Genomic DNA, 13,526 nt, shown 5'->3' with positions numbered 1-13,526 from the left:
CAGGTACGTGGTGTGGACACGGCGCACAGTCAAGAAAAGTGGATAGATAAATCAGGCAAGCCAGCAGCAGTGTGGGGTAGAACAGCACGACCGCCGCAGGATTATGAGGTACGTGGTGTGGACACGGCGCACGGTCAAGAAAAGTGGATAGATAAATCAGGCAAGCCAGCAGCAGTGTGGGGTAGAACAACACGACCGCCGCGGGATTATGAGGTACGTGGTGTGGACACGGCGCACGGTCAAGGAAAGTGGATAGATAAATCAGGCAAGCCAGCAGCAGTGTGGGGTAGAACAGCACGACCGCCGCGGGATTATGAGGTACGTGGTGTGGACACGGCGCACGGTCAAGAAAAGTGGATAGATAAATCAGGCAAGCCAGCAGCAGTGTGGGGTAGAACAGCACGACCGCCGCGGGATTATGGGGTACGTGGTGTGGACACGGCGCACGGTCAAGAAAAGTGGATAGATAAATCAGGCAAGCCAGCAGCAGTGTGGGGTAGAACAGCACGACCGCCGCGGGATTATGAGGTACGTGGTGTGGACACGGCGCACGGTCAAGAAAAGTGGATAGATAAATCAGGCAAGCCAGCAGCAGTGTGGGGTAGAACAGCACGACCGCCGCGGGATTATGGGGTACATGGTGTGGACACGGCGCACGGTCAAGGAAAGTGGATAGATAAATCAGGCAAGCCAGCAGCAGTGTGGGGTAGAACAGCACGACCGCCGCGGGATTATGAGGTACGTGGTGTGGAGACGGCGCACGGTCGAGGAAAGTGGATAGATAAATCAGGCAAGCCAGCAGCAGTGTGGGGTAGAACAGCACGACCGCCGCGGGATTATGAGGTACGTGGTGTGGACACGGCGCACGGTCAAGAAAAGTGGATAGATAAATCAGGCAAGCCAGCAGCAGTGTGGGGTAGAACAGCACGACCGCCGCGGGATTATGAGGTACGTGGTGTGGACACGGCGCACGGTCAAGAAAAGTGGATAGATAAATCAGGCAAGCCAGCAGCAGTGTGGGGTAGAACAGCACGACCGCCGCGGGATTATGAGGTACGTGGTGTGGACACGGCGCACGGTCAAGAAAAGTGGATAGATAAATCAGGCAAGCCAGCAGCAGTGTGGGGTAGAACAGCACGACCGCCACGGGATTATGCGGTACGTGATGTGGACACGGCGCACGGTCAAGGAAAGTGGATAGATAAATCAGGCAAGCCAGCAGCAGTGTGGGGTAGAACAGCACGACCGCCGCGGGATTATGAGGTACGTGGTGTGGACACGGCGCACGGTCAAGGAAAGTGGATAGATAAATCAGGCAAGCCAGCAGCAGTGTGGGGTAGAACAGCACGACCGCCGCGGGATTATGAGGGACGTGGTGTGGACACGGCGCACGGTCAAGGAAAGTGGATAGATAAATCAGGCAAGCCATCAGCAGTGTGGGGTAGAACAGCACGACCGCCGCGGGATTATGAGGTACGTGATGTGGACACGGCGCACGGTCAAGAAAAGTGGATAGATAAATCAGGCAAGCCAGCAGCAGTGTGGGGTAGAACAGCACGACCGCCACGGGATTATGAGGTACGTGGTGTGGACACGGCGCACGGTCAAGGAAAGTGGATAGATAAATCAGGCAAGCCAGCAGCAGTGTGGGGTAGAACAGCACGACCGCCGCGGGATTATGAGGTACGTGGTGTGGACACGGCGCACGGTCAAGGAAAGTGGATAGATAAATCAGGCAAGCCAGCAGCAGTGTGGGGTAGAACAGCACGACCGCCGCGGGATTATGAGGTACGTGGTGTGGACATGGCGCACGGTCAAGGAAAGTGGATAGATAAATCAGGCAAGCCAGCAGCAGTGTGGGGTAGAACAGCACGACCGCCGCGGTATTATGAGGTATGTGGTGTGGACACGGTGCACGGTCAAGAAAAGTGGATAGATAAATCAGGCAAGCCAGCAGCAGTGTGGGGTAGAACAGCACGACCGCCGCGGGATTATGAGGTACGTGGTGTGGACATGGCGCACGGTCAAGGAAAGTAGATAGATAAATCAGGCAAGCCAGCAGCAGTGTGGGGTAGAACAGCACGACTGCCGCGGGATTATGAGGTACGTGGTGTGGCCACGGCGCACGGTCAAGAAAAGTGGATAGATAAATCAGGCAAGCCAGCAGCAGTGTGGGGTAGAACAGCACGACCGCCGCGGGATTATGAGGTACGTGGTGTGGACACGGCGCACAGTCAAGGAAAGTGGATAGATAAATCAGGCAAGCCAGCAGCAGTGTGGGGTAGAACAGCACGACCACCGCGGGATTATGAGGTACGTGGTGTGGACACGGCGCACGGTCAAGAAGAGCAGAAACGGTCCAGAAGTGAAAAAATAGTGTGAAACAAATGCCCCCACCCATTTGTACTCCCGGGCATGTTACAACCCATGCCCGAGGGAGGACTCGAACCTCCGGCGGGAGGGGCCACGCAGTCCGTGACCTGACGTCTTAAACCGAGCGGCCACTCCGCGCAGCAACAGGGAAACAATAGATTCCTACTTCACATTATTAGTTATTGGAAACAACATTGCTCACGAGATATTCACTTCTAAACGCATACTACGTCTTCCCTGCAGAAGCCACAGAAATCTCACAAGTGCACAAGTCGGCACTACGAAATATTTCTCTCTCCCTGCGACCGACTGTCGTGCTCCCCGACCAGGACCCCTTGTCCGTCCAGCACTCCTCCCCCACTTCCATCCAGTCTCCCCATTAACGTGCGCTGTGATTGGCTAGAGCGCTCCCAAAATTTTTTCAAGCTGACGAACACTCACAAACATATTTAAAGACACACGAAATACTGGATTTACATTTAAATAACTTGAAATTAAATAAATATCCCTACCGCTGGACCATAAACACGCTCTAACACACATTATTAAATACATAAACAAATCAAATAAACATATATCGAAGGAATAGAACAAAAGGTAGGCCAGTAGCCTAATGTATCTGTGCTTTCTACAACATAGTAAATATTTAACCAATTTCTTCGTGAATAGTATATATCGGTGATAAACAAACACATAGATGAATGAATATATTGATAAGCACGCTGCTACCGTTTTTTCGTGTAGCTGCGGAGTACTTATGGCCTGACGGATCAATAGTAACCGGCCACTTTGACCTCCAATAACTCTTGTACTATTCGAGCCACATGCCTGTAGTTCATACCAATTTCGGTTTACACTAATAGCTTTCTAAAGACACGTCGATCGACAAAATCGGACGAAGCCTTTAGATTTTGGAAATTCGTTGCTGGGTGTTACTTGTATAATTTACTGTCAGATACTAAACTTCAAACTAATAAAGGTATTGCAAAACTGATTGTACCATCAGAATCGTAGTGCAAATAATGGTAATGTACATGTTTCTTTTTAAGGTATCACGATTCCTCTGGCTATTATTAATTTCTACGTGAACTGTGAAATGTCTGCACGATGGTTTCACAAGTCCGCCGCCTTTGGCACTGCCGGCATGGGCATCTTCTTCATCGACTCAGAGCACAGTCCTCGTGACAGCGTCACACGCGCTGGGCCCGCCCAGACGCCCCCGCACGGCCACGCCCACCTCGAACTTGGAATATTTCCAGGGCGCCACGACTCGCCCGTTACCTCACAAGTTACAGACTATTGTCGCAACTTTCCCTCGTTTTCCAGATAAGTAATTTATTGCCGACGAGATATTGTGGCCTCTCGAGCCTATTTAAAAAGAAAATCGTATTATTGTGGACCAGCAGTCCTTCCTCTGTCTGTCTGGCTTCACAGTGTACACAATATAATCTATCTGAAGTCTATATACCATATAATTCCTCCTCTAGTCAGCATTAGTCAATGACGCGAAAGCTGTGGCCACACACGTTACAACAGCGTCTCGGACAATTTGCTATTCACTCGTCCGTGTAGATACAGAGTTTATCGTCCCGTCACGATCATCAAAGATCGAGCACCAGTTCGCCTTACGAAAGGTGGGGAAGGAAATCGACCGTTCTCTTTAAAAAAAATCCATCCCTGCAATGATGTATAGAAATCACGGAAGACCAGACGGGGATTTGAACCACAATACGAGCCCAGTCATCTAACAACACCACCGTACAGCTCGCTCCATGTGCAAGAGATAGAAGAGTAATTTGCATGGGAAGTCTTTTAACTGAAAGAAGTGGAAGGGGGGAGACGAAGTGAACAATAGACGAGTAATCGGATTGTTCTGGAATGAATGCATCCTAATCTGATAGTACGTATAGACGACAACCACAACGTGTTCCCTATCCACGTCGTGAAGACAGGAACGTTTAGAAAAGGATATTGCTCTGCGGCCAAGCGAAACTACTATTGCGGGAAATGTCATGTGCTAATATTTACGAAAGAACAGTTGCAGAAAGCTACGTGCCGTACCGCGCCACACAGTACACGCACGGCGTGGGGCAGACGAGAGCGGCTGCAACTCGGCTGCGTGGCCAGCGCCAGCACAGCGCCAGCCGGAGAACGCAGGTGTAACACGCTGCGACGGCGGTTAAGCGAACGCCCGGCCGCTGCGTTGCGAAACAGTGTGAACTGAACGAGCAGCAGGGAAAGCGAGTGGTCGACTTTGGCCTGTTGGGAGAATTTTAGGAAAGTGTGGTTCATCTTCAAAGGAGACAGCATGAGCAACACTAGTGCGACCCATCGTTGACTGCTGTTCGAATGTGTGGGATCCGCACCAGCTCGGATTAAAAGAAGACATCGAAGCAATTCAGTCGTGAGCTGTTAGGTTTGTTAATGCCCGAACGACACGCAAGTACTGTGGAGGTGCTTCGGGAACTCAAACAGAAATTCCAGGAGGAAAGAGGATGTTCTTTTCGAGAAACACTATTGACAAAATTTAGAGAACCGGCATTTGAGGCTGATCGCAGCGCGATTCTACTGCCAGGAACGTACATTTCGTGTAAGGGCCGTAAAGATAAGAACCGAGAGTTAGGGTTCGTACGGAGGCATATAGATAGCAGGTCTTCTCTCGCTACATGTGCGAATGTAACAGAAAAGGAGTTGGCTAGTAGTGGTACAGGCCAGGGCAGGACGAAGGTGTAGGTGTGGTTCAAAACGACGCATCGTCAGTCGCCAGCGTATTTCCTCGGTTGAGTGACGTGTCATTATATTCTTCGCCAGACCAGTCTTTTATTCGAGGAACAATGAACTTGTATTATGTCGTATTTTTCGATAGTTCGTGCCTCCGATGTTCCCAGAATGCATCCAAAAATTAGTTGCAGGATTTATACACTCACGATGGTAGTTTTGTGGTGTTGAAGTAATAGTAGCTTGCAGTGATTGTTGATTTGAAATTTGAGATTTATCGGTTTTATTTGATTCAATGTGAACAAATATTTACGAACAGCGCCAAATGTGTATTATTTCGAAAACCCAAAAACTCTAAGATTATTGAAACTTTTAGGCTGCGTGCAGGGCAAATTTTAATATAACGCAGTCAGGCGCAGGTTATCAATTTAATTAACCATTGCTCATTGAAAGGTGATTTATATTAGGCTCCTATTGGATGTGACCTCTGCTGCGCCGGAATTAATATTCTTCGACCGTCTAGCATCGGGAGTGTGACAGCAGACAGACGGTGCAACAGCACTCAGTATTCACCCCGCGATAATCAGACCACACCACGACGATAGTGAAGCTTCCTGGTTTCACACGTAAATCCAAAGCGCAGTGTCCCAGCAGTGCACTGTAGATGAGAGGAAGAGAGCCACTGCTTAATACGGGAACGTAGGGCGTTACACGTGCTGCTAACGTGCTCTGGCCGACGTTGCGTCGGAACTAATTCCTCGCCGCAAGGGTAGGATGGGGGGTGGGGTGGGGGGGGGGAGGTGCAGGCGGGCTCGCTACGGCGCGCTCCTCGGACAATGCAGTGTCAGCTCAACTAGACGAGTAGTGACTGCCAGCCAAAGACGTCAAAGGAAATCGTTGCGACGTTCAGCAACCGAAACTGGTGTGTCAGCAGCGCTTGCCCACTAGAGATGGGCAAAACTGTTCTTTTCAGAGATTGGATCAGAACTGTTCACTCCCTGAAATGAATTAGCTCTTTTTCATGACTCACCACTCATTTACAATAGAAAATAAATGGAAGGCACATTGCCCTTTAAACTTGGTTTATTCCAGTACTATACCTGTATTTTGATCTTATTTGATCCTATTTTGAAGTAACACAGATAATGAGTAAGAATTTTGTATTGTTTAATGAAATTTCCACGATATGACAAAGTTTTTGATTATTGATTTATTTTGCACTATCGTGGTTTTTTGGGTGATCGGAAAATGTTGTAACTTGAGATTTACATTAACAATATATTTGGCTATAATGTATTAAAATTTCATTAACATCATACAAATACATTGCAAGCCATATATTTTTAAAGTGAACGTTTCCTTCCGAAGACGCCTAAAATCGCAAAATCCGTACCAGAATAAGAAAAAAAAATATAAATTTGTAAAACGAAAGTGCTGCATATAGCCTTACGCAGAATAAAACAAGGAAAATATTGGTCTATCACATTTTGCGATACGTTTACTGCTTCGCTCGTAATTAAAGCGTAAATTCGAGTGTCCATAATAAAAATCCTATAGTAAGAGGAGTCGTCAGGAACCTAATCTGATCAGTTTAAACAAATAAAAATAAAATAAAAACAAATGATGTATACATAACATAATAATGTAATATACATAGCGGTATTACTATGAAGAACAATATCCAGTAGAGACGAACTCTGATGCAGAAGCACTGAGTCGAGCAGGTCGAACCACGAGCTGTATTACTGCGTGAGCTGAGACCGCAGAGACCAGAGTGACACCTGAGTTGCTTTGCTCAACGCTCTGGCTAGAGTCGAGAACGGTAGGGTGAGCGTTGAGCGGGCGAGTTCCAAGGGTGGGGGGAGCGGTGAACTCACCCGCTCCGAGACAAATCGTCCGTTCCCTTACGAGCAGGTTGTTGCAAGTAGTTCCTATGTTATCCCCTAGGTGGCTCTCTGTCCTGTTGCTCGCATCAACTGCCCAGAGGGCAGGACGTGCGACTGAAACGATCGCCGACAGAGTGCGATGCGAAGTTAAGCTGCGCCAGACACTGCACGCGGCAGACGACGCACAGAGACGGCACGGCATATGTGAAACACAAAATCCAATGGGGCACTGCACAATGCAGGCAGCCAAGGTAGAAGCAGGGCAGAGGCTGGCGCTGGCAGTGTTGTGTGGCGTGCACTGTGCTGTGACCAGCAGAGGCGCTGCTGATATGCTCCGTCTCTCTCTCTCTCTCTCTCTCTCTCTCTCTCTCTCTCTCTCTCTGCTGTGGGAAACGTTTGGAGCTACCGTCCTTTTTTTCTGAATCACTGATTGTTCATTCCTTTGAAAGATTCAACTCTATGAATCAGTTCAAGAGCGGATCCCCCATCTCTATTGCCCACAGAGCCGCACACAGACTCGAATTGGTTCAAATGGCTCTGAGCACTAAGGGAATATCTGAGGTCATCAGTCCCCTAGAACTTAGAACTACTTAAACCTGACTAACTAACTGTTGCAGTCACGCGGTTCAGACTGAAGCGCCTAGAACCGCTCGTCCACACCGGCCGGCAGACTCGAACTGAAACCTTACAGGATGACAGCAGCTGGCCGCGGTGGTCTAGCGGTTCTGGCGCTGTAGTCCGGAACCGCGGGACTGCTACGGTCGCAGGTTCGAATCCTGCCTCGGGCATGGGTGTGTGTGCTGTCCTTAGGTTAGTTAGGTTTACGTAGTTCTAAGTTCTAGGGGACTTATGACCTAAGATGTTGAGTCCCATAGTGCTCAGAGCCATTTGAACCATTTGGTTGACAGCAGTACTTCGATCGACCAGTTCAGTATTGCAACTGACTGTTTAAGTCTGTGCACGATGGAGAGGTTCAAACTGAAATGCTCTTTCGTTCTGCTGGAATTCGGCGGCATTTACCAGAGTGTGGGAACTTACATAAAAACTGATACTGGAGTTCTGAAAAACCTCCTCGACATGGTCTGCACGTCGTGAAAACAGGGATCCTTTGGGCACTTTGTGCAACACAAATCTTCGATTCGATCTTTTTCTGCCAAACTATAACAATCCGAAAGGTACATGAACAATATACTGCAGCATATTTTCAGAGCATGGGGAAACGACGAAAAGACCTACAGTTATATCGTGCGGAACAATCCGAAAGCACACACCACCAATGCGTCTACGGAAGTAATTCTAGGTGTTTATATCAAAAGGAATTACGCTTTCAACCCTGCCTGAAGTGTTAAATTGCGCAGCGCTTTTCTCGGGTTTCTGTCCAAGTTGTTCATTACATTAGCTTAAACCACTACACCACCTTCAACGGACCAAAGCATACATAGCACCGAGGCCGACTCCAGGGACTCTGCGGCCTTGTGCGACAATTGCAACCACCGCCCCCTTCACCTTCTTGCAATTCAGAATTTCATCCGTGCACAAAATCTTATTTTCAAATTTTGCGCTTACTCGTACGTGTATAAGAGTAGAGCCAGGTATGTGGCATCAGTCTGTGAGACACAAGTGAAACATTTAGTGTGTAGTACCTTTTGAGCTATAATTCCAAAATTAAGTTATTCGTCGTGTGTCCCACATTGATTTTTGAGGTTATTTCACGCAGCGTTACTTGTCTGTTAGCACTGACAACTCTACGCAAACGCCGCTGATTTCGGTCGTTAAGTGAAGGCCGTCGGCCACTACGCTGTCCGTGGTGAGAGGTGATGCCTGGAATTTGGAATTCCCTGCACACTCCTGACACTGTGCATCTCAGAACATTGAACTCGTTATCAATTTCCAACACGGAATGTCCCAAGCGTCCAGCTCCTGCTATCATCCCGCGTCCCGTCGTGTGGCCACGATCACGCCGGACACCTTTTGACACGAGCCGTCAGTGCAGCGGCCTTTCACACCTCGTGTACGAGCACACGTCGCTGCCCCACTGCTTCCCTTCGCCACCTCAGCGTAGCGCGTGAAATGGCGCAGCCCACAGTGGGGTCTCACAGGAGGGTCACACTGGCCACAGTCCAAATGTAGGCCTTGTGGGGCGGCGGGTAGAATTATTTGTTTATATATAAATGTTTGATTTGTAATATAGAAACATTTCACTTCCCGGCCGATGCACCATACGTGGGGCGGCGGGGAGGAATTAATTTGTTATATAAATGTTCCTATTATTTAGAATGTTGTTTATGGTGTCTTTCGCCGTTCTCAACACTGGCTCTCTAACTACAATATTGGCAACCAGAAAGTGATTAGAAAAACGTGAAGCCTGTAATTAGAATTCCTAGTGCCCACTTCATCTGAGAATACACTTATAGTTACAGCTTATAGCTCTGAGGAATTAGGAGATTGTCTGGGATTCATAATCAAAAACGATCGTAAACAAAAAACTTCGTTACATTTTGAAAGTCACAGATGAAAAGAAAAGAATCCACACAACCTGACTAACAGAGCAGTTCAGAGTCTAATGCGCTGATGCAACTATAACTGTCCAAATTAACTGTTTAAATGAATGCTCGCCATAATTTGATGAATATGCTCATCAAACGCCACGCTAAATAATGGTAGAATGTCTGTCCCGCGACGGCACGTGAAAATACGACATACGCAAACTGAAGATATATCATTAAAGTCATCCCAGAATTAACACTTCACTCGAAAACGATTTCATGGTTACGCGTATCCCGAGTAACTTAATACGGCATCCGAGGCTGTTTATAGCAATGATACCGACGCGACGCGACTCCCGACACATATGGTGTGCTGTTCAGCGTCTGAAGAGAACTGGGGCCTTCCTTCCTGGCGCAGCATTCTTATATATAAAGCCGCGGTGCGGACGGCTAAGAGAACGCCTGATCAAATCGGCTCTCCCAGCTAGCCGCTGGGCTAGTAACGCACCACTTTAAGTCATTGAATAAATGATAGCTTCTTTTGCTGATGGCCGATGAAGCTCTCAATTTAAATGTGCATTCAACACACAGGTAAGTAATCATAATAAAAGTCTGACGTGGCTAAGTAAAATATTTTGGGCGAGAGAATTAATTTAATTACATTGCACGCAGTAGACGAGCTCTGAACTGGCCCTTTGGATATACGCTATCGCTATAGTTTTATAGGTATTCAAATGAAACTTCTCACCTATTTATTATTATAGCGGATCTCCATTCTACTTAAATATAAACATCCTAGCCTTGTTTATTAGCCTACTTAATCTATCTTGCTTCCTTAAGTTTTAAGACAAAAATCAGAAAATCATGAATTTCAACAAAAATCTTAATATGTGAGATCCAGAAGACTGTCTCTATTAAATCATTCAAAATGGGTCAAATGTCTCTGAGCACTATGCGACTTAACTTCTAAGGTCATCAGTCGCCTAGAACTTAGAACTAATTAAACCTAACTAACCTAAGGACATCACACACATCCATGCCCGAGGCAGGATTCGAACCTGCGACCGTAGCGGTCGCGCGGTTCCAGACTGTAGCGCCTTTAACCGCTTGGCCACCACGGCCGGCTATTAAATCATTATGAAAACGGAATCTAACTACAAATTTTTACGTCTCTAGCTCTCATCTGTTGCGCCAATGATTTTTACAGAAAAACGTCCAAATTTCGAAAATGGTTAAAGTTATCGAACTGATATTCAACACATATTAATTTGGTATTACTCCTGACATGCTAGAAACATTTTAGTTTATTTACTTGATTTTTAAAGTATTGCGCAACATTTATGACGTCAGAGCAAGTTACAGCGGACTAGGCTGGCACACAATGGAGAGACTGATGAGAAACTACTACGGCGTGAGTAGGCTGCTTCCCTACAGCCTGCCCTGTGAAAACTCTCTATTAAATGAACGTATGAAAAAACTGGACACACTCAAATAAATTCAGACGTAAGTTAACGAGGAATAAACGTTTACACACTTTCCTTATATCACAGACATTTTTGTCGCCTTGGCATCAGCCAAGTCCTGTGTGGCTTCGCTGAAATCAGAACACTCGGCTGGCCACGTTCAGTCCACACTGCTGCCAGCCCCGGCGCACACTCGTGCCTGCCCCTGTCCTCACATCAGCTACGTTTTAACCAGTTCGAATTTCGGAAAATTTCTTTCTCCCCTTGCCACTGTCACCGGTCGTTAGCAAAATCGCCACACTTACATTGAGTGCGATGCCATACTCTTGTATGAGTTATCCACTTTCAGTTGGTGTGCTACCAGGCTTTACCAACGTTGAGAGGAATTTGAATTCGTATTTAAAGTCTAGAAGATTGATGGCCTTAGCCTGTCCATGACTAAAACTGTGACACAGATTTGTTTTTGGAGGGGTCCGCATTGAGCAGTCACAATTTTAAGCTTCAGCATCATCACTGGGCTTTTATTTTGTTTCTATCAAACAGAACAAAGCTCTCTTTTACTTGCTCGTACATCAATTTTAGTTTTAAAGACAGTAGTTCCAATTTTCAAAAACAGACAAAATTTTATATAAATCTTATTACCACATGCTGGGTTCCCATGTCTTTTATTGCACTTTCTTTCACAAACTGACGTCTGCAGCCCTACACAATTTAACGTAGAATAGTTATTTACTTCGAAATTTTACGATTCAGCATGTTATGGTTAGGCCTAAAATTAACTAATTTTTTACAAAAGACAGTGTGTTTGTGCTTGTGTGTGTGCAATATATTTCACTTACTTTTTCAGGTTTCCCTTTTACCTCCACTGTGAAGATCTGACCTGTGTAACTTTGACTGTCACTGGTCACTGTTTACTGACTCTGATAGCGAGACAGCGGGCAGCTGGACAGCCGAATGCGATCTCGGTGGGAGCTCTGAATCCTTGTGTGTGTGTGTGTGTGTGTGTGTGTGTGTGTGTGTGTGTGTGTGTGTGTACTGAAGGTTCGCGAGTGTTATTTATTTGTGGTTATGTGGGGAGGAGGCGGTTGTGGGATTGGTGGGTGTTTTATGGCTTGGTGTTCTGTGATGGTTCTTTGGGAACAGAGAACAGAGTTCCGTTCAGACAGCTGCGTATTCATTTATTTTATGTTTTCCTTAACCTACGGCTTTCTGTGTTTGATAGTTTTCTTCAGTTAATACTTTTTTGTGGTGGGTCGTTGCTGTATTTGAGAATTTTCAAGTCAATAGCAATGTCTGTTGAGCTGTGTTTCATGTCCATAAAGTTTTCAACAAATGTAGAATGAGAGCTGTTGCCTTTTAATTCTCTTCTTTGTTCTGGGTATCTGGTATTGAAGTTCCTGCTTTTTTGTCCAATATAAACTAACTTGGAGGCCTGACATGTCAGCTGGTAAATACTAGATGTGTTGTGTTTGGCCGGCCTTGTGGCCGAGCGGTTCTAGGCGCTACAGTCTGGAGCCGCGCGGCCGCTACGGTCGCAGGTTCGAATCCTGCCTCGGGAATGGATGTGTGTGATGTCCTTAGGTTAGTTAGGTTTAAGTAGTTCTAAGTTCCAGGGGACTGATGACCTCAGCAGTTAAGTTCCATAGTGCTCAGAGCCATTTTTTGCTGTGTTTGTCCGTTTTCGTGTTGGTTTCCTTGGTTTTCTGCGTATTGAGTTAGCAGTCCTTTAGGCTATTTTTAGCCCTTGTTTCTTGAGTATGTTGCCTATTCTGTGGGCTGTTTGGTTGTTGTAAGTCAGGGAGCACCATTTGCTTTTTTTTATGAATGTGTCTTGCTCTTGTATACGTGTTTGGGTGTTCTGTGTTTTGTGTTGTGTGTACGTGTGCGTTCTGTGTGTCTGTGTTTCTGAGTTGGTGATGAGCTGTTTCTTCTTGTGTGCTATAGGTCCCCTTAGTTTTTGTTTTGATTTTGCGATTCAGTTTCTCTACAAAATTGCGTCATATCCATTCGCTTACGGCGATTTTCTGGAATATGTGTAGTTCATTTCTGCAGTTGTCTTTCCTGAGTGGAGTTTTGCTCAGTCTGTGCGGCATATTTCGGAGACCGGATGTGTGCAGTCGGATGATTTGACTATTTGCATGTGGGTGTGACGTGAATATGGAGTGTCGGTTGTTATGTCTGCGCGGTCCGATGTCGAGGAAATTCAACATTTTGTCCTTTTCTGTGTCTACGGGGAATTTTATTTTTGGGCGGATCGTGTTTATGTCGTTGTGCAGTTGTTGCATGTAACTGGGTCTCTCATCTAGAAACGTGATGTCATCTACATAGCGATACCAACATGGTACCCATTTTTTGTTTTAGCCTTAGTATTGAGTCAAATATTTTATTTTCAGCGTGACTGAAAAAGATGATGGCTACGAGTGTTTTATCGTGGAAATGTCGTTAGGTGTATATAATTGCTATTTAACAGTTTGTATACTGACACGGGCGATATACTTGTTGTTCGAGTTGTATTTAAACTTCGATGTGCAATCTTCAGGTTACGTAAGTTTTACTGTATTCGAAATGCTGAAGGAGCGTAGTTGAGCGAAACGGAGATA

At 46.4% G+C, this 13,526-nt stretch overlaps 1 protein-coding gene across 6 annotated transcripts in view; it reads right to left on the bottom strand.

Moving 5' to 3' along the window:
- The window catches only part of LOC126187518 (neurexin-1a), a 2,258,738-nt gene that overhangs the window by 1,878,244 nt on the left and 366,968 nt on the right, over positions 1 to 13,526 (bottom strand). The window lies entirely within an intron of this gene.

The sequence above is a fragment of the Schistocerca cancellata genome, chromosome 5 (genome assembly GCF_023864275.1).
Source record: "Schistocerca cancellata isolate TAMUIC-IGC-003103 chromosome 5, iqSchCanc2.1, whole genome shotgun sequence".
Classification (NCBI taxonomy): Eukaryota; Metazoa; Arthropoda; class Insecta; order Orthoptera; family Acrididae; genus Schistocerca; species Schistocerca cancellata.
This window is presented reverse-complemented; position numbering and strand designations above follow the sequence as displayed.